Source organism: Grampus griseus, assembly GCF_964374135.1.
Source record: "Grampus griseus genome assembly, chromosome: 13".
Classification (NCBI taxonomy): domain Eukaryota; kingdom Metazoa; phylum Chordata; class Mammalia; order Artiodactyla; family Delphinidae; genus Grampus; species Grampus griseus.
The window spans coordinates 24968659-24996231 of NC_139007.1; positions in this window are offsets into that span (position 1 = coordinate 24968659).

Sequence of the window (27573 nt, forward strand, 5' to 3'; positions counted from 1 at the left end):
TGGAATGCTGTTTCACTCACCAAATCCATTACAAGTGCAAACATGTGACTAAATGGACCAGCGTTTGTTTTAGACGTGAGTGCAGCCAGTAACTAGAAAGCTTTAGAGAGCATCTCCTCTAACTTTACTGAACACAACTCAACATTCCACATTTCTTTCCAGTAATCATCTATTAACCCTTTTGTGGCTCACATTATTTTTAGTGTAGCACAGCCATAAACTAGTTCCCATAGGAACTCTCCTAGGGACACAAACCCATTTGGTTATATCTATTGAAGGCTAGAATGGTTCTAGCATTTTAGTTTAGGGATAGCCTCATTTTTTCCCTTTGATTTTGAAGGCTAATTTAGAGATGACCAAAGATCAAGTTTATAAGTGAGAATAAGGAGACATGTTCTTAAAAATCCTAGTGAATAGAAATTGTTTTACTCCTTTCAAGGGAAATTTGTTTTGCTGGACGTCACTCATGAAGGAAGAATGGTAGTCACATCAGCTATTTGAAATCCCAACTAAATGAAGAAGCAGAAAGTAATACAAAAGGGAAAACAAATGATTTGTCCCTTAATATAGAAAAGGCACAGCAATCACCATGCTGGCGGGTTCTTGTGCCATTAATCTTTTCCTACAGTGCAAACTGTCACCATCAGGGCTCCAGTGGACACGCATGTTCCCAGGTCCACATTAAGGATGAAGAACTATTTTGCAATATTTTAGAATCTGTCTAGTTTCACGGATAGACTGTATTTGCTCTACTAGATAAAAATCAAAACAAATCCATGATAATGGATCATAGATTTGAATAGAAAAATATTTCTTGATTTTTTAAAGTGATGTAGCCCAATTTATGCCTTTCTGAGGTACAGCTAAGGTCTCTCTGTCTTAAAAGGAAACTTACATTAAAGCTTGGCAGGGTCTCAAGTAATGATATTCAAGAAAACTAGAAAATGATCTTGCAGATGTTTTATCTTTACACCATGTAAATGGAATACACTCTATCTCCTAAATCCGTGGTCGGTTCATTTTTCTTCACATAATGATAATGCCAAAGATTTTCCCAAATACTGAAAGCATTTTCCAACTGAAACCACATCTAAAAGATCTTTTTTTTAGTAAAATATTCTTAATTGAATGATAATAAATACGAAAGTGTCATGAAGACTTTTGTACAAGGTTCTGTAATGTGTCTCTGTTTTTTCTAGTTATGTTTCTTTCTCCATTTCAACATTCTATATCATCCGAAAACCATAAGGGTGATGGAGACCATACTGAGTCAGAGCGATGAATCACAAAAGTGTCAGAAACTCCTGCCAAAAAATACGCCATTTCTCACAGCATGACGAGTGAGTGCAGTCTTAGCCAAAATAGCCAGTCCTGCTCCAAAGCACAGTTGCATAAATCCACCACATTTATTTGTCCAGGAAGTTAACTATGGAAAAATATTGTGACAGTAAGTGGTGAGAAAGCAGAAGAGTTGTGGAAAGAAGCTACACTGAAAAATGAAGACAAAACATTTATTATAATATTGAATATGATAACAATACAAAACCCATCAGGGCTATTAACCTCAGAAAGTGTAAGACACAAGTCCCAGATTTGTTCATGCAGCAAGTACGGAGACTTTCAGTTCTGTATCTTGAAGATGACTTAGAATTTGCTCACTGAGAGATAAAACTGAACATAGGCCAAACAAGTGCACAAAACTTAGTTGAATTCGATAAAACTCTCCAAAAGATGTCTATTTTGCTGTGTATTTCTAAGTCTAAACCAACCATCAAACCCAGGAAAAATATTTTGTTTTCCTCTGACATGGGTTGGCTAGGATGAAAGTTGCCTTGGCTTGAACGCTTGTACAATTTGATTTAAGAGCAAAACAATTAAAAATATAGATTTCCAAAGGTTTTAATCTCTAAAAAAAGTAAGAATATAAAGTAAACTTAATCTTTAAGAAAAGTAAGATAAGAAAATAAAGATCTAAGTACAAAAGGTAAAAAGCAAGGAATTGTAGAGCAAAGAAAAATGTCTATACCTTACGTTCGGGTTGAACTTAAATAGCTTGCAAGGTGTTTTTACATTGCCTCACAGAATTACTGTGCAAAGGGCAAAGAAAACATGGCCTTTTATGCAGTTCAGTTGGGTTCCGACCATTAGAGTTGTGAGGTCAAAGGGAAAAAATGAAAGTATCAGGTACATAGGAGAGATATGCTAGTTACAAGAGGGGATAGTCATTAGGAGAAAAATATTTTAACAGATTCAGGGGTAGAAAGGACATCACAGTAATAAGAAAGGGCAAACGAACCACAGTCACTTAACTGAGTTTGGTTATAAAAAAAAGTCAGGTAGAGGATAAATGCAACACATGGTGTGTTCACACATATCCACCAGCACAGAATATAAACAAGACCATTCTTCTGGACCTGAACTAGTAGGTCTAAAATGGAAGGAGAGAAAATGTTATTTTCCCCAAATCCAAATGAGTTACAGATTATTAATAAACGTGAGCCACAACTACTGAAGCCCGCGTGCCTAGAGCCTGTGGTCTGCAACGAGAAGCCACCGCAATGAGAAGCCCACGCACCACAGCTAGAGAAAAGCCCACGCGCAGCAACAAAGACCCAACGCAGCAAAATATTTGCAAATGAAGCAACTGACAAAGGATTAATCTCCAAAATTTACAAGCAGCTCATGCAGCTCAATAACAAAAAAACAAACAACCCAATCCAAAAATGGGCAGAAGACCTAAATAGACATTTCTCCAAAGAAGATATACAGACTGCCAACAAACACATGAAAGAATGCTCAACATCATTAATCAGTAGAGAAATGCAACTCAAAACTACAATGAGATATCATCTCACACCAGTCAGAATGGCCATCGTCAAACAATCTAGAGACAATAAATGCTGGAGAGGGTGCGGAGAAAAGGGAACCCTCTTGCACTGTTGGTGGGAATGTAAATTGATACAGCGACTGTGGAGAATAGTATGGAGGTTCCTTAAAAAACTACAAATAGAACTACCATATGACCCAGCAATCTCACTACTGGGCATATACCCTGAGAAAACCATAATTCAGAAAGAGTCATGTACCACAATGTTCATTGCAGCTCTATTTGCAATAGCCAGGACATGGAAGCAACCTAAGTGTCCATCATCAGATGAATGGATAAAGAAGATGTGGCACATATATACAATGGAATATTACTCAGCCATAAAAAGAAATGAAATTGAGCTATTTGTAATGAGGTGGATAGACCTAGAGTCTGTCATACAGAGTGAAGTAAGTCAGAAAGAGAGAAACAAATACCGTATGCTAACACATATATATGGAATTTAAGAAAAAAAATGTCATGAAGAACCTAGGGGTAAGACAGGAATAAAGACACAGACCTACTAGAGAATGGACTTGAGGATATGGGGAGGGGGAAGGGTGAGCTGTGACAAAGCGAGAGAGAGGCATGGACATATATACACTACGAAACGTAAGGTAGATAGCTAGTGGGAAGCAGCCGCATAGCACAAGGAGATCAGCTCGGTGCTTTGTGACCGCCTGGAGGGGTGGGATAGGGAGGGTGGGAGGGAGGGAGACCCAAGAGGGAAGAGATATGGGAACATATGTATATATATAACTGATTCATTTTGTTGTAAAGCAGAAACTAACACACCATTGTAAAGCAATTATACTCCAATAAAGATGTTAATAAATAAATAAATAAACTTAAAAATAAATAAATAAATGTGAGCAGGTACCCTATAGCACCTGGCACCACAAAAATTAGTTTTATGTTAAGAAAACCATACAAACAGCATTTCCATCTCTGTATCTATCAATCACATATGGCATATCTAGTTTTGATAAAGCTGGTGCAGAACAGATGCCCCAGGAGAGATGTGGTCTCCCACGCGTGGCAAATCTTCCTTTCTTCAGCCCTTTTCTGGTGAGATTTGCACCATAAACTGCTCTTTCTGTGACCCTTTATCTTAAACAGTTTTTTTCAGCAGGACTCAGAATTGCACTACACAAGAAAATGGACTTTGCCAAGTTGCAAGAACATTCAAAATATATAGAATTTTCTTCCTGAACCTAATGTTCTTCAGAATGCAGCAATCATAGCAGCCCTGACTTCCAGGCTTTTACCCTGCTCTGAAGCAGTCTGCCTTTGTTGACCTCAATTATCCCTTAATAAGTGCCCACAGTTTACTAATTTTAAAGGCATATTACCATATGCCTTCTCCTTGTAACAAATGCATAACATAGCATCTTCAGTCTTTTGTCTTTACATATATCTTTGGCAAGTGCTGCTTTCAGCTTTCACCTTTCAGCTTTTGAACAGTTCTGAACAGTAATGCATTTATCTGTAGATTGGCAAATGGGGATAAGAAAGATGCTATGGGCAGCATTAAACCAAATCCCCTAACTGAAGTCCAAATTTTTAGGAATAGCTAACATAAATATCTCAGTTTCCCCAAACATCCTGCCAAAACAAATGCGAAAAAAAAAAAATTTAAGAGTGGTGTTTTTATATCTATACACATTCACACATATAATGAATAGAGTCTGAGTTGACCGGATCAGAAATATTATGTCTATAGTTATATACAAACCAGTGGGCAGTGTATCTTGAACTCTGCTAAAGTCACATTAAACTGCAGTAATTACCTTTAGGGGCATTTCACTTCCAACACTCAATATCCTATTGTTTTCTAATTTACCCACTTACCTGAGCATTTGCCTCCTAATTCGAAGCACCTGTGGATATCTCTACCTGGATTTCCTGCCAGAATCTCAATTTTGATGTAAAAAGAAAAAGCAGCCATTACCTTTTTAAGTTAAACCTGTTCATTCTCTTGGAATCTCTGTGTTGATTGCAGGCAGAGCCACTCTCCTTTTCACGTGACTGGACACGAGTATAATCTGTGCCTCTTCCTTTTGAGGCAAAGGTTCTTGCTGAATCTTCTGGGCATTATCTTGGTGGCTTCTCTGAAGTCTTCTCTCTCATTTCAATCCCCAGCGTCATTTTCTGTCTTAAATAGATAGAACACTTCTTCACTGGGCAGATGTCTAAAACCTCTTTCTACTCTAAGTCAACATTCACTAAATACAATGGTCATTAAATCTTCACATATCCTCAGAACCCCTACTATGTGATGGCACTGAACTAAATATTGAACTAACTAGACAAAGATGTCACCTACCTTTTTATTTATTTATTTATATATCTATTTTTGCGGTACGCAGGCCTCTCACTGTTGTGGCCTCTCCCGTTGCGGAGCACAGTCTCCGGACGCGCATGCTCAGCGGCCGTGGCTCACGGTCCCAGCTGCTCCGCGGCATGTGGGATCTTCCTGGACCAGGGCATGAACCCGTGTCCCCTGCATCGGCAGGCGGACTCTCAACCACTGCACCACCAGGGAAACCCGTCACCTATCTTTATGAAGCTGAACATCTTGTGAGAGAGACAGGAAAACAATGAATCTCTCTATCAGCTAATTAATCAATAAGTGAATGAATACCTAAAATGACAACAAATGGTGGTAGGTGCCTTGAAAACGGTTTTAAACCCCCTTTCTTAGGAGGTAAAGGTTGAGCTGAACAATAAAACCTAAAAAAAATAGAGAAAGCCAAACACAGAGCATGGGATAGAGTATTACAAAGAAAGGAAGAAAATATACAAAGCTCTTAAATTAGAGGAAGTGGAAGGGGGGGTTATAGTTGGAGTACAGAGAAAGGAAGGCTGCAAGTAGAAAGGAGAGGTTGGGAAGGGCTGAATCACGTAAGGTCTTAATGTCTAGAGAATTTTATTACAAGGATAAGAGCAAGTGCTCTGAAGTGCTACGGGAAAGCAGCACAGTCTCATTTCTGTTTCAAGTTATTCTGTCTGATGTAGAGGATGTGAACAAGTCTACAAGTCAAAACACCAGGCAGATCCATGAAGCCATTCAATGTTTCAAACCACACAGTGCCCCCCAATGCGCTTGCCTGAAACACAGCATTCGCATCTGTGCTTCTGAAATTAAACCCATTATTCATAAGACAGTCTGTAAAAGTCAACGGACCACTAAACTGGAATCAACATTTACATTTTTGTTTGTATTTCAATTATTGCATCTATTGCCTTCTACCTAAATATTGCGGTTTACATTTTAAATCCCATACAAGGTTTTCCTACCCTCCCTCCCTCCATTCCTCCTCCCTCCTCCCTGCCTCTCCCTGGTCTCCTTTTCTTTCTTTTTTCCACCCCTCCGCTTCACCCATTCCCCCCCACCCCGCCAATTATTTATTGAGTATTGCTACAGCTGTGGGCACTGTTCAGGTGCAGCATCCTTCTGTAGTATTATTAGTAATCTCTATATCACTTAGCACAGTGGTTTGTAGGTAAAAGTAACTTTTTAAAAATAGTCTAGTTAAAACTATTAAAGTGACATGCTTATACCTGCTATTTATAAATTAACTGTATTTTCCATTAGAAAATATTAAAAGCAATCCAAGTAAAGCTATAAATGAACATTTTAAAGTCAATATTTCAACATAATTCTTTTTTAAAATTATACTTAATTTTGTCCCTGATAAGTGATCCTTGCCTATGGTTGGAAAAGTAGGCAAGAGAGGAGTATTTTTTTAAAAAAAATTTTATTCTATCAGAAATAATTGTATTGCTTTTATTCTATAGTTTCTTCTGGTTTTACACACATAAATACATAAAAATAAATAAATAACAGTTTTGTCAAAATTGGGAAGGCACTAATGATACAGTTTTTTATTGCTGTTAATTAACATTTTATCCTGAGAATTTTTCTGGAAATAATTATAATAGCTATGCAATTTTCATCAGATAAATGAATCATCATTTACTGAATTTCCTTCTTTCACTGAGTTTTTAGTTTATGTCCAGATTTCTTATTAGAAATAATTCCATGAGGAAACATCTTGATACATAACTTTTCTCACTGTATCTCCGATTTTTCCCTAAAACTTAGAGTTTTGATAGAGGTAGGACACATGTTTTCAAATTGCTTGCCAGAAAGTTTGATTCAGATTATTTTTTTCATCGATTTTTTCCCTGCATTTTCAGCAGCATTAAAGATTATTATTTCATCATCATTATCATCATCATCATCAGTTATTAAATGGTAGAGTTGGGATTCAAGCAGAAGCTGTACAGCTCCTGGTAATGAAAGAGATGAAAATTAAAACAATAATAATCTAATTTTTTCACTTAAAATTTTGGTAAAAGTTGAAACAGAAAACTTATACTTCAAAATAGGTTTTTTATACCAAAATGGGGCAATTCTCGTGCAGATGAAAAAGCCTCAATATATGGTTTTCAATTAAAATTATAAATAGTAAAACACTATAAATTTAAAACAGTGAAAGAAATTATGTTTTGATTCAATTTTCATTCTATGGCATCTACTATGTACAAAAACTGTGTTGGTGAAAGGATAGGGTGAAAATCTTATTTTCATTAGCCTGCATTAATTTTTCCACTTTCTTGCCTCAAGGGGAGAAAAAAATTATTAGCATGGTTCTCCATCTACCACAACAATATTTTTAATTGTCAAGTAAATGAAGTCTCATCTCTTGATATACCTTCAAAACCTCAGCAACACCTTTCCCTTTCTTTGGAAATACAGGAAACCTAGCTTTTTTTTTTTTTATTAAAACAAAAGAGAATTTAGACAGTTAATTTCATACATAATTTTTTCAACACGAGTGCTCTTTTCTCTCTGCTTTGTAATATATCCACTCTTAATAAGGGAGAGGTGTATTAGTCTAAATTAATTGCAACATGAGTGATAAAGACAATTAGAAAGGAAAGCAGTTACCATTTTTTGTACTCTAAAGTGGAATTGAAGGGTAATGTTTTCTATTCTTCAATTAAATTAATTTTGACAGAGGACAAACTATAAGTTTTCTAGAAAAAAACAAAACAAACAGACTTTCCAGCATTTCTTCAGGTTTTGGTAGGAAAATTCATTTTCTTGGGTGTGTGTCTGATGAGTCACTTACAGTCACTTACTAAAAAATGTGTTCATACAAATAACCACTTCTGCTCTGCCCTACTTTCCCACTGCATAAGTCTTGCCACTCCATTGGAGAAACAATGAAACTAACAAAGAAACAAGCAAAATCCTGGGCAAATCTGTGTTTCAGGAACAAGGGAAGGAAAGAAGCACATGCCTATAAGCCAGGAAAGTCAAAAATAAAACAAACTTAACATAAGACAAGATACCAAATTGAGCTAATATGTCTTCTTGGTAACACCACTGCACCCACAATATCTTCTGACACTTGTCTTTAATTATCTGCATCCTTATTATATACTGTTACTCGCGGTACGCGGACCTCTCACTGTTGTGGCCTCTCCCGTTGCGGAGCACAGGCTCCGGACGCGCAGGCTCAGCGGCCATGGCTCACGGGCCCAGCCGCTCCGCGGCATGTGGGATCTTCCCGGACCGGGGCACGAACCCATGTTCCCTGCATCGGCAGGCGGACTCTCAACCAGGGAAGCCCTATATACTGCTACATTTTTAAAGCTTGAGGATTCATTTGGTGTAAAAAATTTCTCTTTTGAAATTAAAAATATGTCTGGGAGGGGTATAGTTTTTTTTCAGCCATTCACACATGTATTTGAATTTGTCTGATTAGACTGCTTTCCTTCTCATACTTAGCCTAGATAGACGCACAGAAAAAAAGGGAGGAAAGATTTAACATAGAGAAGGGTAGCAGACACATTTAGATATTATGTACATTGAATAAATGGGGGATAGTAGGACACAAATTGAGTTTCACATGATATGGCCTGGGGCAACTACAAGATACAGGGTATGAGATGAGGCATAAAAAGAAGTTGTTAAATTAAACAAGGAGGTAACCGGCCTCAGGTGGCTCTAATGCCATGACCCCTACATAAGCAAACAAAAATCCAAGCCTGTAAATGTCTCAAGGTTATGACATCAAAACCTAAGGACAATCAATCACAAACAGCCAACTAGGTTTTAAGCTATCGCTAATCAATAGGATTTTTTTTCTTTCTTCTGCTTTTTCTTTATAAAAGGTTTCCCCCAGCTCCCATCAACAGAGTGCACTGCCCGATTCGAATCGAGTTGTGCTCAAATAAATTCTTAAAATATTAATATGCATCAATTTACCTTGTAACAAAGTGATGAAGGAGCACAGAAAGAGAAACAGTAGTACACCAAAACAAACTTCCACTTGTCATACTTTCAAATTCGGTCCTATGCCCGGGAATAAGGAGAGTTTCTTTCCTTGTCACCTGGCCACTGTAGCATTTACCTCTCCTGTTAGGAACCAGAACTTGAGTTATTGCTATAATTCATTCAAGTTGTAGATTAGATCATCTTTGGGTTGGCTTGGGATCCAGTCAACTGATTATGTTCTTATTGTAAGTGAAAAATGTGCCTAATGTTCCAGACCATTTAATGTTGTTGTTTTCTTTTATAAGGTAATGATACAGTGAAATTATCTGTAATCTGTTATTTTGTGCTTTTTAAACTACTTAAGTAATATATTTAACTATATTTTGTGAAACATATATAATTACTTTTATTTGTTTATTTTAATTTATTCATTAAGAACTTGTAAGGGCAAAAATACAAATTAAAAACAACAGGCTTAATCCTCCCTGTTGAAAATAAGGAAATATAGTTGCCTCCCTTCCTTTTCTTAGAGCATTTACTTTAGAAAACACTTACTTTCTCCTCTTTGAACCATTTTGGTATCCTTTTGAAGACTAGATATGCCTTTGTCAGTTTTAGGACCCAAAAATGTCGTTCTTAAGGGAGCCATCTCTTTGGGGAAACATCAAAGGAGATAGCACCCTTATCTACCAGTTTCTGGGGGGCAGGCAAAACTACCTCCTGTCATAAAGGTCTGAGAAGTTTGTTCTTCCTCTGGATAAAGTCAGTGAACTAACAGATCTTCACTCCAGCTACCAGGTAAAATTAGGATGAACTATATGTGATCAGTGGTGTTATCAAGTTCTCTTACCTGAGGACTAGTTATGGTTATCTGAAAACACATATGCAATGGGTTGTATCTTCTTGTCTATAAGAGGGAGTGTCTTTATAATCTTTCTGTTTGAGAATCTCTTATTAGATTACCTGTGATACACATCATGTTCTGGTTTAATGCTCATTCAATAATAAACGTGTGTTCTTGTTTACTCTCTTTGTGGAGAGGAATTCTGGGTTGAGAGAAGATGTTGTTTTTGATTATAGTTCCCCAACAAACTCAAATTTGTGATATTATATGATGCCAAGATTTTAATTTATTTACAATTGCTTCATTCTATGAAGTATTTGAAGTTGTCTGTAAGTATAAAATATTTTTAAATATTAGAATTAATAAGTAATAAGTAAAAGATGCATTTATAATAGGAGAGGTATTTTTGTAATGCATAAGTGCATTCATAAGGCCTCAAAAATTAAATAAGTTGCACTTCCTTATGGGCAAAGAACAAGGAAAACATGATCACTTTTAAGATTTATAGTGTCCATGAAACAACAATAAACCAATTGCTCAGCAAAGGGAAGATTTTCCTGGCACAGGGTTCTGAGACACTTTTCTCTTGAATATTCATAAAAGGCATACAGAGTGGTCTTGCGGAAAATAACCTCAACATCCTGCCTGTAATACCCAAAATAAAGTTTTCCATGCGGTTGTTTATAGCATCCATTGATGCAATTGAAGAGAGAGATGTAAAAATCAAATGTCATAAAAGCTGAAACAATGAGTTTTGAATTTGTACTCCCTGATGGTCTGACTTGAACTGTGATTAAAATTCTTAATTTTGAGATCACTGGATTACTTTTTGTGCATTCATCCTTGAATGTTGTTTCTTCCAGGCAGGCAAAAGTAATTCAAGGTTATATTCTCTTGCAAGAACCTGGATTGTGGGCATTCTGTCCTGATACTCAAAGGCAGATTCTCATATTTTAAAAGTAAATAAATAAATTAGAGGTTAGGGTCTCATGGAAATGATGAGGACCAAACCAGGACTCCTTACATTCAAATGGATGGTTGAGAAAATAGTGGTCAAAAAGCCATATATTCTGCAATAATAGCAAAAAGATTACCTACAAACTTTTGTGATAGAAAAATAAAATTAAAAAAAGAAATAAAATAAAAGCCAAGAAAATTTGGATAAAATATAACAAACATCCTTAAAATGCATAGATGAGCTTTCCGGAAGAAAGGTCCCAGAGGCCCCACATTAGAGGAAATGGCGAAGCAGAGAGAAATCACTGTGCTGTGGCAGCCCTGGGAAAGGCTTACCTTTCCCAGAATCATGGGGACTTTGGTGCAGATGTCCTGTGGGAACAGCAGATGAGGCCATGGGGATGAGGTGGAAAGTCTATACCAATGTCATCATATAAACCTGGACAGTTGAAGGGCTTTCCCAGCAGTGATGGGATGGGCTAGAAAAAGTTCTCTGGTTTACAATGTTTCTCTTCTTCAAGCTGCTCTCATATCTGCTAGATAATTCCCCATCCACAAAGGAACAGGAAAGTTGAAAAAAAACATGTATCAAAAGACTTTGAAGGCAACTACCCTACTGGTAGGTAGACAATTATTTACAAATCCCTTCTTCCAACAATCATCCGAAATTGCATCATTTCTTTCATTAGTATCATCATTCTGCATGCCACTAAGCTCAAAATGCTAAGAATAATTTTCTTAACCTGCATATGTGCAAATACATATTATAGAAACTTTTTTTCTATATATGTTTAATTTTTTCAGACCTAAAGGCACAATACATAGAAGGTTTTCATATATCTATGTATGTGTGTATATATTTATACATATACATATATATACACTATACATATAGTAAAGATGATATTCTGTACTTTTAATTCTTTAAGGATTATTGAAGGTTTTTAAACCATTGCTTGTTTAAGTAATGAAACTAACTAAAAACACTTCTGACTGGAAAGTAAAATGCTAAAAAGGAAACATACGGAAGGGAAAGAGATGTATTGATACATTTATTTAATTCATAGAGCATAGAATTCTCATTAATACATAATGTCAGAAGACCTTACCAGAGAACTTACATTTCCTTGCTATAAAGGAAGTATAATAAAACCAATTTTTAACTTGTAATTGGCAAATGTCCTTCTGAACATTTTTCTATTTCTGAATGTCTCTAAATTCATTTCTTTACATATTTCTTTGCCTCTTAATATGGGGTCTAAGTAGAGGTAACTTCACTGGAGTTTTCTATGGCTCTAGCTCAAATCCTATGTGCCAGATCTTATACCTAAATTTAATGCCCAAAGATTCTAATAGCATTAGAGATGTTCTACCATGGGGGAAAATGTGAAATTGACAGCCACGGTGAAGCACTGAGTTTTTAAAGAAATTTTGGAACAAATACAAAGGAGTCTATGAAATAAGTGAGTTCAAATATGTTATTACCATTAAAATTTAGGAAACTATTAATTTGCTCTAGTTTGATTACTTAAGAAAACAATCCATACCTTCTATTTTTTAAACTTCATGAGAGTTGGTAATCAGATTTGCAGACTTTTTCATAACAAGTGCTTTCTATTATCTTTGAGAATTCCTGCAGGGGGGTGAAAAACAGGAAAAAGGACAGGTAACATGTCGAACACAAAACTAGCACTGGGCCAACTATCAGAGGTGAAGAACATCTCATTGACTATTTGGGGGAAAAAAGTCAAACTCTTGTACCTTAAAAACAAAAAAAGTAATAAAAGCATGTTTACGTGATTCTGTATTTATTCTCAGGGTCATGCAAGAACTTTATAAAGTATAATGTCATTAAAATTTTACAAATTTGACTAAAAAGCAATCTATAACATTTATTCTCAGATTATGAACAAAAATTTTAAAATAAGACTTGAAAATATTCTTTGGGTTAACATCCTTAATTTCTGATAAGCCTAACACCACACACTTCAATAAAATCTTAATTACAACAAAAGCACTCAATGAGCAAAGCCACAAATATACTGATCATAGGTGAGGATATGCAAATAGCTAATAAGCATAAAAAATATTCAACTTCCACCAGTAGTCATCAGGAAAATGCTGTTTTATTTTGATTTTTATTTTTTATTCTTCAAATTGAAGCAAACAAACAGGATAAAACTATAATAAATAATTCTTGCAGGAGTTCAGTGAGATAAGCTCTCACATATTATTAGTGGGAGTAAGAACTTTTTGCAAACTATTTTGGCAAAGCAGGCATAATCTGTTTAATGTTAGACCTCACCATGTGAATTTGTAAATGTATCTGTTTCTAAAGTATTTTCCTTGGAAAGGGGAAAGAAAGAGAAATAGATAAATATAACTATAGATAGAAGTAGATACTTTCTTTGTAGCATAATCTTAATGTGTATATGTATAAATATATATATATATACATACATATATCTCATGTTCTGAATGGTACTTAATGCTCTGAGCCAATGAGACTTAGCAAGGCAGACACCAATATATACTTTTGTCCAATGAGTATTAGAACATCACAGACACTACTGTCCACAAAAGCTCTGCATTAATCTATCCTGAGTTGCATGTGATTTGAAATTTGCAGTGTATACTTTACTATGACCTTTCATTCCAATACTTACTTCCTTTTTCCCATATTGATTGATAAAACTGTAAAAATAGGTAATACAAAGGAAAAAAAACGTGTATAAATATACAAATCTTCATGTTAATTAAGCTAAAGACTAAGTATGACATCTTTCAGGAAATGGAGGAGGAAACAGAAGGTACAGATTAGCAAGCAATTAGGGTTGGTGAGGATTCTTTAGCATTTTGAAACACATCACATTTGAAGCACAGAAGGGGAGGACTGACCAACAATTACAGGAATAGGAGTTGGGAAATTAAAACCTGAGGCATGTAGAATGGAAGACCAATTCCCAACATAGGATATTAAGAAAGGGTTTCCATGGAGTCTACGCAGTAAGGACCCATGTACCTCTGATTTAGCTAAAAAAAGTGCCCCATATCCAAGAACACATACCCTGAACTGCATTGTAGCAATAGGTATATTTCAAAGTTCTTAAAAATATATTCATCTCAAGACAGCTATTTTCACTTTTAGGAATCTACCCTAAGAAAACAATCAAGATCTATAGGTAAGAATGCTTATAAAACATTATTTATAATAGCAATTGATTATTTATAAAATAAATATTTAACAATACATGCAGAGTTGAATAAAGTAATGATGTGCATATGATCAATTATTGCAGCTTGTATAACATGGTATTTGCGGAAATAAATAATTACATGAGGCAGTACATACAATGTATTACTGCATAAAAATCAACGCAAGGTATAGGCAGTATATTATTCCAATTTTGTCAATATTTCATATACTTGTATAAAACCACAAAAATGTTAAGTGATCATTAGCAGCAGATGAAAGTATTAATAATTTTTATATTCCTTATTTTTCCTGAAATTTTACAAAAACTGTCATGATTATTACTTTTCTATTTTAGAGTAAAACAAAAGCATTAGAAATGTTTGCTCAAGTAGCCCCCACTCGCCACAGCTAGAGACAGCCCCTGTGCAGCAACGAAGACCCAACGCTGCCAAAAATAAATAAAATTAAATCTTAAAAAAAAAAAAGAAAGAAATGTTTGGTCAATTATCCTAGTGATGAATTTAATAATAGATTTCCTTTTGGTTATTGTGACGATCAATCTAATCAAGTGTAACAATATTCTAAAATGTGTGTATTACAATATACTTAAAGACATGTCAATACACTGGTTGCTCAGTATCTGGACTTCCTTTAGATTCTCTTGGAAAGAGTGGACCTGAGAAATGCATCAGTATTTAAATAACTAACAACTATTTCTGACTTTCCATTTTAATAGAATAGAACTCCTTCTACCCTACAGCTTCAAGGATTATTCAAAAGTTTGAAGATCTTTGTGGGTGAAGATTTATTTTCCTTTGTCTCTCAGTCACATTCTGAAGATATCCTACCACTTCCCCTGAAAATTTATCCCTGCCAACCGAAATTCTCACAAGGACAGTGCCATGATGTTTATCTTGCTTCTTATTGTTTTATAAATTTCACATTTCATCTTTTCCTAAGGTAGTAAATACCAGTGGCAGTGGTGGTAGTTGTGGTGTGGTGGTGGTGATAGTTCTATACGTATAATAACCTTTTTAAATTAAAAGAAAATTAAAACTTTTTTAAGAGTTCAGTGTTTTAAAATAGGGAGTTATACTCAGCAATTTTCTCCTAAATTCATGTGCGGGTAGAAAACAACTAAATTATTTATCCTGTCATACTTGACTATTACTGAACAATCATTGCCTCATCTGTACGTTTTCCCCCAAATAAGCATCACTATCAGTTAACTTTGTTTTATTACAGGTAAGCACAGTAAAGTTTTCTGCCAATCAATTTGCTTCCTCTTACTCTTCAGTGAAACTTTTCTATCCCCTGTCTTTACCTACCTCCTACCATCCCCACCTCAGGACAGAAAATAACATCTGGACAATTTTATGTCATTTTGCATGGCAGAGTCTGTTCCTTAAATTGCCCTAAGCAACAATAACAATAACAACAATAAAAAACCCTCAATAATTGCAAATTACATACAAGCTGTAACAAGTGCAATTAAACACAATTCACTCTGACCATTAGGTCACTCTCTTTTCAGTAAGTAACATTAAGGCCAGAGGGATGACTGGAATTCATTTAACTTAATCAAGGCATAATGACATAGATCATGCTTGGAAAATGCACCTGAACAGAGCCTCAATTGGGGTTAGACAGGGCAAATGCCCTTATACTAAATACCTGCACAGACAGAAAGAACTCAAAATGCTTTCCCTGGGAGTTTGGCAAAGACCAAGGCTCTTGCTGTGTATTTTCCATTATTCTGGAATAATTCATTAGCAAACATTATGAGTTGGCAGTATCAAGATATGCATTAGAATAAAATTATTTTTCTCCTTCGAGTTCATAAATAAAATACATTTAGTCAGTAACTCCTGCAAATGGGAACTGCCACTTTTTAAAGTACTGTGTTATTCACTAAGTTTAATGAAATTTAGCCAGAAGTAAGTTAGCTGAATGCCTTCCAAAACCAGATACATAAAAATATCTCAGGACTTTTACCTGCAAAGAGTAACTATGTTTATTATGCTTATCATGTGTTAGGTACTATTTAAAGTATGTTAAATGTATTAATTCACTTCATATGCCCAAAGAGGTAAGTACTACTATTACTCCAACTTTATAGATTTATAAAAACTAAGATGGAGAAGTTAAGTAATCCAAGCTCACACAGGTAGAAAATGGAAGAGATGTATTTCAAATCTAGGCGCTTTGGTTCCAAAGTGCATAATTTTACCTATAAATTTATCCTTCCTCTCAAGCATTCATGTGTATGTGTGTGTGTTTGGGAGAGGAAGGGTGTCATCTATATTCATATCTTCAAAAGAGGCATTTTGGTGCAAAACATACCAAACTGAAAAGAGACAAAATCCAGGATAGAATAAATTTTTGTCCAAAAACATATTTTTATATTATAAATTCAATCATAAAACCTAATAAGAAGGATGACTTAAGGTATTAAATTATTTTTGCCAAGTAACAATTGCTAAAATACCAACCTAGAATAATATTTACTATGCCCCAGCCACAAACTGCTCTTTATGAATATCTCGGGTCTCACAAACCCCCCATGTTATGAGAACTACTATTACTCCTAAAAATAAGGCAAGGAAGATTCGGGGACACACAAAATCTCCTGCCCAACCCTACTAAGTGGTTTATGCCATTCAAACACTCACACACAGAAAGGCCAGTTTTAAAAAGGTAAATGTAAAATGGGATAGAGAACCTTTAGAACGAAGAAGTGATGGTGCCAAGAACCAGAGGTGGGATCTAAATTCCATGTAACTCTCCCTATCTGTACTAGTCAGCTTGCGTGCCATAACAAACTACCATGTTGTGCTTACACAACAGACACTTCTTTTCTTACAGTTCTGGAGGCTAGAAGTCTCAGATCGAGGTGACAGCTGATTCCGTTCCAGGTGAAGCCTCTCTTTCTGGCTTGTGGACAGGTACCTTCTCTCTGCATCTTCATGTGGCCTTGCCTCTGTGTGCTTGTGAAGAGAGATGGAGAGAGAGAGAGCGCTCTGCTGACGCTTATAAGGACACCAGCCTTATCAGATTTGGGCCCCTTCCTTATGACCTCGTTTAATTTTACCTCCCTAAAGGCCCCATCTCCAAATACAGTCACATTGGGGTTAGGCCTCCAACATATGAATGTAGGGGGGACACAATTCAGTCCATGTCACTATCCAAGTACCTAAGGTATAAGGATAATAGGAGGAGACGTGTTGTGATCCTTGTCTGGCAAAGAAAATCCGCCAGCTCCTCTGGAAAATGGATATTTTCATAGGTGTTCAAGGGATATGTCATACAGAAGTTCACTGAGGAACACAATGGACTATGTCCTTGACTATAGATTTGTTGAAGGTAAGGAAATGTTCCTCACAGTGTCATTTCTTATTCTGTCCATTAGGAAATTACCATTTTAGGAAGCTAAACAATTCTGATTAAGATATGGGAAGATATGAGACTTCGATACCATATCTTGAGAGTTAAAAGAAACACATTTTTTTACTCATACTACAAGCTAAGTTGTAATATAGCTAAATTTCACTAAGTACATCCGTGAATAAATGAGCATGTTATGTAGCAGCACTAGAGGAAAACTAGGAACATTCATTTCAAGTACTAATGCTCTGCCATTAGCTCTACTTCAAGTATCTTCATTTCTTGTTTCTCTTTAAAGCTCATATACTTCTGAGAAAACCAAAATCAGAATACTGTTATATTGTATCTTTATCATTGATAATCTGAGGCAAAAGTTAATATTATTGGTCTAATAATACAAAAGTCATTATTTCCTGGAAGATAATTATTCTTTCTATACTAATTTTTAAAAATTAATACCTGTTGGGCTTCCCTGGTGGCGCAGTGGTTTAGAGTCCACCTGCAGATGCAGGGGACACGGGTTCGTGCTCCGGTCCGGGAAGATCCCACATGCCGCAGAGCGGCTGGGCCTGTGAGCCATGGCCGCTGAGCCTGCGCATCCAGAGCCTGTGCTCCGCAACGGGAGAGGACACAACAGTGAGAGGCCCGCGTACTGCAAAAAAAAAAAAAAAAAAAAAATTAATACCTGTTATGTGCCAGATGTTTTCTGAGATATTGTATTAGACCCTGTCTAATTGATTCAGCACATATTAACCAACAACTATTTAGCAATTATATAACTCACACATATATTATCTCCTAGAAAGTACTTGGCTTTTGTTGAATAAAGTTTTTGGTCTTCCGTATTTGCATCTTAGAAAAAATTAAAAACAACAAAGGTAATCACTAACATTTACTAAGCATGTATTTTGTGCCGGGTACAAGAGTTTTTAACATATAGAATCTCAATTCAGCTTGATGAACAAAAAAATTCTATAAAGTTGTTATTTTATATAGGTAAAAGTTGTTCCTTAGAGAAATTAAATAACTTGCCTTGAAAATATCGTTTGTAAGGGTTTGAACAAGAGAATTTTTACTCAGGAATCCAAGTTCTTAACCACTATGCATTACAATACCTGAAATTTTAAAAATTATTGTAGTGAGCTGAGTCATATTCATAGTTACTTTCTTCTGAGCTGTTATTCTCATTTTTGTTAGATCTCTTGCTTGGGAACAAACATTTATTTTAACTGCTATTTGTCATCAGAAAAATAAGAAAAAATGCAAGATATTTTTCTTGTACAGATAATCCTTATTATAATTGTATATGTAACTATATCAATTTTATTTTATTTTATCACTTGGGGTCAAATCTAAATGGATAGTGGAAAAAAATCATCTGTTAATATGAGTTGAATTTTTATTGGTTTATAGACTGTTTATATGAAGCTTTGATCAACCATTATCTATGGGCTATATTTGAGTGGTCAGAGAACCACTTCATTTACACATAAATCTGAAAGTATTGCCGCAATGCCGTCCTCACAATACACACTTCATCAGTACCCAGTGGTGTCAGAAGTGGTGATGAGGATGATGTGAGAAGCATCCAGTGCTGGCCAGATGGTGTAGTGATCGTTCTAATGTCAGCTAAAGAGCTGCCAGGAATCTATCATTCCCTTAAGAAGGTGCTCAACCAATTACCTTCGTTTTGTTCAACATCTTCATTGAAAAGGCATTTGTCTGACCAATTTAAACCATGCAGCTAACAATTCAACAAAGGTTATAGTTGGCAAACAATTACCTTCTTGGCTCTCTGAGAACTGCTTTAAATATTTGTCAATCTCACTATTATAAATGAATGACAAAAGACAATTCAAATGAAAGAAGTAAAGGAGTAAGGAGTAATCCTGCTGTCATATCATTGTCACAAGCAAAGTTTATCACTATATGCATAATTTGTTCTAGATATAATCTAAAGGCTTTAACTTTATTTTTGCTTATTTTTATCTTATGGATTAAAAGGCTCACGCTCAGCTTTTAGCCGCTTTAAAAATGGGGCTACAATGAAGACCAAAAAAAAAGGATATGTTTCACTTGAATTAAAATAGGACTGTTCTACCAGGTTTATACTGCAAGTTTTGGAAATTTCAGTTTATTCTTACCAGTGTTAATTAGGAAATCAAAATGAGTAATGTCAATAACAAAAAATAAATTAATACTTTACAATGAAGCAAATTGTGTGTATTTATTCATTTATCCTGTATTATTCTTCATTGCTACAATGAATATTGTGTCAGTTCAACAAATATTATTGAACTCTTACTGTATCCCAGGTATCCTTCTCCATGTCGGGGATACAGGCGTGAAAAGCATATAAAAAGTCTCTGCTACTTATATTTTACTGAGAGAAAAAGACATTAAACCTGTAACGATCTCAAATAGTGATAGATGCTATGAACAAAACAAAACAGGTTCCAATTGAGAGACTGATCAGGGAGGAGCTTCTTTTGGTAGAGTGACCACTCAGGGCATCTCCAAAATAAGGACATTTGAGATGAGGCCTAAATAAAAGTAGGCACGGAGATATGAAAATATGAGATGAGTGTTCCAGGCAGGAAAAAGCCCTGAGATAGAAGTGATCACAGAGTGTTTGAGAAATAGACGAAAAACAGAGTGGCTGGAACAGAGAGAGAAGAAGAGTGGTATAAGATAAGTTTAAAGACATGAAGACCAGATCTAAGTTCAATGTGAAGCCGGTGTAGCATTTTATAAATGATCAATGTAATTTAATCTATGATGGAAAAAAAATGTTTTGACCACTGTGATGAAAACAGTGGACTGGTAGAGATTCAGGAGTGCCAACAGTGAGATCTAGGCCTGCTCTATCCAATACACATGTGGCTATTTAAGTTTAAATACGTTAAAATTAAATAAAATAAAAAATTCAGAATCTCGTTCACACTGACCATTTCACGTTTCCAGTGACCACATGTAGCTAACACCCAGTAGGACAACAATAATATAGAACATTTCCATCATCATTATCCTTCTAGACAGGTGATGGATAATGGTGATACTGAAGTGTTGGCAGTGAAAATGGAGAGAAATTGATGGATTTGGAATATGGCTTGAAGGTAGGGTTCAATTATATCTATGAACACACGACTGTTAAAACTAAATGTAGAAAGAACTCTTCTCCCAGGATAACATTTAATAATGTCCAATAGTCATTAATGAAAAGTAAAAATACTCTCATACCCATGACTCAAGAATAAATGCCATTCAAGATATCAGGGGTAGAAAGATGTCAATATAAAATGACAAAGAACTTTAGGTCTAAAGAGACCTTCTAGCTTACTCAGTCCATTTATCTGGAAATAGAGACCAATAGACTTTGGAAGACTTGCCCAAGTGTTAGTTACATTGTTAAGCACTGGAAATGAGAGTAGAAAATAGCTCTCCTAAGTTCCATTCAGTGCTATTTCAATAATATGCTTCTACCTCTATTAGTTGTGTGACCTGGCTACCCAGCACCAGTTTACCCACCTTGGAGACACAGACAACCTCATTCTTGTATCCCCAGAACCTATCACAGTATTTAGCACCTAACAAATGCCAACAAAATTTAATTATATGAGCATCTGGTTTCCAATGATGGAAGAAAGAAGGAAAGAAGAACAATTACAAGGGTTTTTAAATGTGTGTATCTTTCTGGGATAGGTTGAAAGTCTATGTTCCCCTAAAACTCATCGTTTGAAAACTAATGCCCAAGGTTAGGCATTAGGAGGTGGGACCTTTGGGAGGTGATTAGGTCATGAGGACAGAGCCCTCATGGGTGGAATTACTGCCTGAGAGAGCTCCCTTGCTGCTTCCACCATTGGAAAATACAAGGAGAGGTCTGCCACCTGAAAGAGGGCCCTCACCCCCCATGCTGGCACCCTGATCTTGGACATCCCAGCCTCCAGAACTGAGAGCAAAAAATTTCTGTTGCTCATAAGCCACCCAGTCTATAATATTCTGGGATAGCAGCCTGAATGGGCTAAGACGGACAGCAAGAAATCGATAGTGATTAAATCAGTTTACACAGGTAACATTTTACTTATTTTTACATCTTTCACTAAAAAATATGAGGTTTATGATATATGTATAAGTAAGATATTTGACAGCAATATCACAAGGCCAGGAGGAAAGAAAGGGAAGTTTACTACTGTAAGTTTCTTACACCACATGAGAAGTGCTATAATCTTTCTCTTTTTTTTAGAACTGCTTTATTGAGAAATAATTCACATACCGTACAAGTACCCTACTTAAAGTGTATACTTAACTCCAATGGTTTTTAGTATATTTGTAGAATTGTGCAACCATCACCACAAAAAGAAACCCCATACTCATTCCTGGTCACTCTCCCTACACCCTCACCCCCTTTCTCTGGTAAACACGAATTTACTTTCTGTCTCTATGGTTTTTCTTTTTATGGATATTTTATATAAATGGAATTATACAATATCTGTTCTTTTGTGATGGCTTCTTTCATTTAGTTTTACAAGTTCTGTTCATAGCCTGCCAGGTATCTGCACTGCATTCCTTTTTATTGCTAAATAATTGTCCATTATATGGATAGCCTATATTTGATTTATCCATTCAACAGTTGATGGACATTTGGATTGGTTCTATTTTTGGCCATTATGAATCATGCTGTTATGTTTGTATACAAGGTTTCTTTTTTTGTAAACATATGTCCACATTTCTCTTAGGTATATACCTAGCAGTAGAACTGCTGAATGATATGGCAACTCTGTTTAACCTTTTGAAGAACTGCTAGGCTTTCCATTTTACATTTTCACCAGCAGTGTTTGTGGGCTTCAATTTCTGCCCATTCTTATCTTGTTGATTATAGCCATCCCAGTGGAGGTGGGAAATTTGATTTCTTGATAGCTAATGATGATGAGCACTTTTCCAGGTACTGATGATTCTATTTTTCCCCAACATTAATTGATATCCATTCCCTTGGTTACAGAGAGCAGGAAAGAAGAAAAACAGAGGTTTTTGAGAGCACTACTTGATGCAATTGAAACCAGAACTATATGCTTGTCACTTATATATGCTGTACCTTTCTTGACTGTGAGCGCAGTAGTTTTGAAAGGGTAACAGTGAAAGACAATACACAAAATTACCATTGTTAGTTTTGTTCTGAGGCACTCTTCTTAATAGTGATGTCTTCTGCTTGAAAGCTATCTCTTTGGGCTTCAAACACAGAAGCAAATGCTGAGATGCACAGTAGCCTGGCCGTGGGAACCACATACCATACTCTGCAGAGGCCAGTTCTTCTGGAAATGTAATAATAAGTTAGACTTTTATTATTATTCACAGGACAGGGAACAGGATTATATAGTATAGGCAGTATATCCAGAAGTGCGACCTCTGAGATTAGTGATTCCATGACAACTTGACGCTGAGATTCTGAAGAGGACCATGTGCTTGAATCCTTACCTAGGTCTAGTAGGTGAAGTGCAGACTTGAACGTCAGTCAAAGCAAAGTGAGTGGGAACACAAGGGAAGAACTCAGCACTAAATGGTGCAGCACAGAAACATACAGAAGTCCAGGGAAGGCAGAGTAAGGACAGTAAATGTAGCAATAACAATCAAGGCTGGTGCTTTTTTGTGGTCAGGGTAGTAATCAGACATGAAGAATGCAGAAGCAGCCCAGACACATCAGTAGTAAACCAGTAAAGTTCTTAGCATGGTCCAAGAAACAGAAAACTTAGGCCTAAGACACAGGAGAATATATATACATAAAAATCAGGAAGGATGCTTTGTCTCTAATTATCCTTGGTTAAAACATTTGCTAATGAGAGGAGAGCCTGATGATTAAAGAAGACCACAACTATGGTACACAAATTCTAATTGTTTGTGAAATAAACACATCTATTCCCTTCCCAGTGCTATTTTTTAAATACAAGTTAAAAATATATTTAAGATATTTACATTGGTCATACCTAAACACATTACCCTCTTGGTGCCTAGAATGTGACCAGTCTCCAAAAAAGTTTCTAGGACTGAGTCACAGACATGTTTATATAAGTAATTACTCTGAATTTGAATGCCAGGCAGCAGGGTCCACAGGTACAAGACTGCATCCATTTTACTAATTACGGTTTTTCCTATTCCTGGCAGAGTACCTTTTTCTCAACAACTATGTATTATGTGACCATTACTGAGAAAATGGCAGTCACATGTTTTGTGTGGATGAACTAGACCTTATAAATTCACAAATACACATGCATTTTAATGATACATTCACAGTAAAAGATGTATACTGCCGTAGACATTTTAAGGAGATTGTTCAATTAATCGTATAGACTTTATGAATATGTCAAACACGTCACAAGGTTGAAGAGACAATCTACAACTTATCATATTGTGATTGTTTATTTTATGCATCAACTTGTCTGGGCTACAATGCCTGGTTGGTTGATCAAGCACTGAAAAGCATTTTTTTCCCAAGAAAGTCTAGATGTTACTGTGAAGGTATTTTCCAGATGTGATTAATATTTAAATCAGTAGACTTTGAATAAAGTAGATTGTCTTCCATAATATGGGTGGGCTCCATCCAATCAGTTAAAGGCCTTAAGCACAAAGACTGAGGTTTCCCAAAGAAGAAGGAATACTCCTCAAGACTGCAACATAGAAACCTTGCCTGAGGTTCCAACCTGCTTCTCGGAAGAATCAGATTCAAGACTGCAACATCAACTCTTACCTGAGTTTCCGGCCTGTCAGAATGTGATTCGGACTTGTCAACTTCCATAATCATGTGAGCCAATTCCTTAAATGAATTTCTCTCTCTCTCTGACTCTATTTCTCTATCATTTTATATATATATATATATATATACACACACATATATATAAAGAGAGCGAGATCTATTAGTTGTGTTTCGTCAGAGAATGCTAACTAATACACATTTTACATTCTCAGTTAACTGTTAGCACCAACACCCCTCATTTTCAATCCTAGAGACTTGCCTACATAGAGTTAGATAGTCATTTTGTTTCTGTACACAATATTAGTAATAATAAATACTGCATTTCCCAGTCAATAGAGATAATAAAAATTAATCTCCAACATCAACAAGATGTTGTAAGGATAAATGAGAAAACATTAGAAATTCATGCTGTAGTCTCCAGGGGGCAATGATTTTATATAAGTAGAAAGTATTATCACAGTATTCAAATACATATAAAGGATCTAATACTTCATATCAAATAAAAATCAAATATTATATGTTCATAGCATTAGTACACTAGAAATTGTACTGCTAGGGGAAAAAGGAGTAGAACCTGAATATCCTGAATTTTCCAGCTATGGTATTTAGATGACTTGATAAAGGAATATGTCTTAGGATCTTTATTTGTTTTCTGTATCTTAAGAAGAACCTTAAGAATAATATAAATAAAAGAGTAAAGGGACAATGGTGGCTGTAAATGTTAATTAAAGCATTTAAGAATTGGGAAAAGTTACTAAATAATGATTAGCAACAATTGTTCCCCATGATCTTTGAGGCTAGAAGTAAAATTCTAGCATGTTGATTAACGTGCATCAATATCAAGGTTTTTTTCCTGAAAATGAGTGTTAGTCATCCAATAAATTACGTTCTCATCCATCTGGACTTCTATTGTGGGCAAGGAACAGAACCACTGAAAATTCTTCAAACTTATGAGCCCATAATTACATGCTGCAAAGAAATCACACACACACACACAATCACATACTCATGGGCGCCTTAATGGATGGACATAAGAGAGCTTTCTTATGCAGAAACAAGTACATTGTAATAAAAAAATCATAAAATGTTGCTATTTCTCTTGACAATTGAAGCACGTCTTTATTATCCTATTAGAAATTTGAAATGGCAAACATAATAGTGTAATATGTACCAACAATATATTTTCACTATTTGGTTAGGGCAGGAAAAAAGAACAGGCAAATTTAACGTACATAATTGCATAAATACCTATAACATCAGGAATAATATGAGCTTTTCTTTTTCCAAAGCAAAGGTACCGAGAAATACCACATGCCTCCTGTTAGAATGCACAACGGGAATTATCGACAAATCAGGGGTGGATGTCATGGAGCACCAACAATTATTTTGGACTGAAATGTCAATAAGAGACATGGATTAGTTTGAAATCAAATGAATAATAAATATTCTGTGCTAAAGAAATCAACCTACATGAAATCACAAGGATAAATTAAATATCTAAAACTAGGGGAGCTTGTGGAGTATTGAGTAGAGCCTTACTTGCAAATAGAACTCAGTAAATTGTGAGTCGATGGAAATGTTGAAAGTGGTATGTCCCTCCCATGATAGAGTCATTTGAGAGATGGGGCCAAGTGAAGCCAAGAGAATTAAAGAGGGAAATAACAGTTACACCAAACCCATCTTCGACATCGTCGATATGGATACTAAAATCACCTAAGATTAATAGGCTGTGTGATTCCATAGAGAGTTGAGAAAGAAAATCTATAAATTCATTTAGCAAACTTGTGCCTTCTCAAAGAGGTCTGTAAATTAAAAGTGTTGCTAAAGTTGTATGTTAAAAGCAAATATATACGTGGAGAGAGACAAAATTGAGATGCTTTGATTTTATAGCAAAATACATTTTAGAAAAGATTTAATTCTAACCTTCACAGCCTAAAACAAATTTCTACTATATAAGTTAGGGATATAACAAGATTTATGAAGCCCAAAACAAGATTTTAATTGCACAGTAGCCTTAATACCCCAGTTAATTCAAGCATTTTTAGAATGTTGAATTTACCACCGACTCTGCAGTCTTGGTAGTAATTATTCATTAGCTATAATATATCATTATACTATATTACAAAGAACTCAATCTACAGTATACAATTTAATATGCAAAAAAATGCAATTTATGTATTTGAGGTTGTACTCCATTTAATGTATGAATACACACAAAATGATTAAATAAAAGTATATTTTAGGAAATAGCTTATCTTTCTTTTTTCTATTAATACATTTTAAAATCTCATCCCTGTATCTCTAGTTTCCTTTAACAAAAGTATTGGAATATTCTGGCTAGAAGTGACACAGGGAATGGACATTTCTCAACCCATCATACTAGAGATAAAGAAACTAAAGCTCAAATATATAAAATAAATTTACTCAAATTCTCATCGATTTTTTTAGTTCATATCTAGGATTAGATCATAGATCCATGGAATTTCATTGCAGTGTAATTATTTTTTTAGTTTTAAAAATGCTGTCACTTCCATAAAGTGAGGAAAATTCTGCTTATCCTTAAATCTAGCCCATATGCTGACTAGCTGTGTGGCAATGAGTGAAGAACTTTATTTTTCCAAGAATTAATTATTTATCTGTCAAGTCGAATAATCCTAGTACTTAATCCAGGTGGTTGTTCTAAGTAAAGTACTTCAGCAAACCCTGAGCGTCGTGTCTGGCACGTGCTAAGCGCTCATTACCTACTAGGTGTCATCATCATAATCATCATTATTATTATCAAATCCTCCTGGCAAATGGCCACACAGCAAATATTTGTTGACTGTTGGATCAAAATAGGAGAAGAAATTTTGGAGCATACAAAAAAGTGTGCTTTAAAAAATCTCTGTATAATTGAAGAAAATGTGAGGGAAAAGTCCCTAGCTACTTTGCCTTCATAAATAATTACTTTCTCATTTTAATTTTTTTCTAGAAAGCTTATTTTTATGCCTTTAAACACATGGCATTAGAATATCTGTGGGTTCTGACTGTTTATATTCATTTATATTCCCACTGGATCTTGCATCCACTGTTTTAACCAATCAACTGGGATAAAAAGATTAGCCATTCAGAAATTTACATCAGGGGAAGGCTCTCTGGGTCATCTTCAGTCCATGATGCAAGGTAATCTGTAGTACCATCAGAACTGTTACATTTTCCTCCAAAACGGGGCAAAGACTTTTTGCATAAGTCACTTTAACAGGAAAATACTCAAGTATTTCTGTATTTCTTTTCAGAATTACTCTCATCC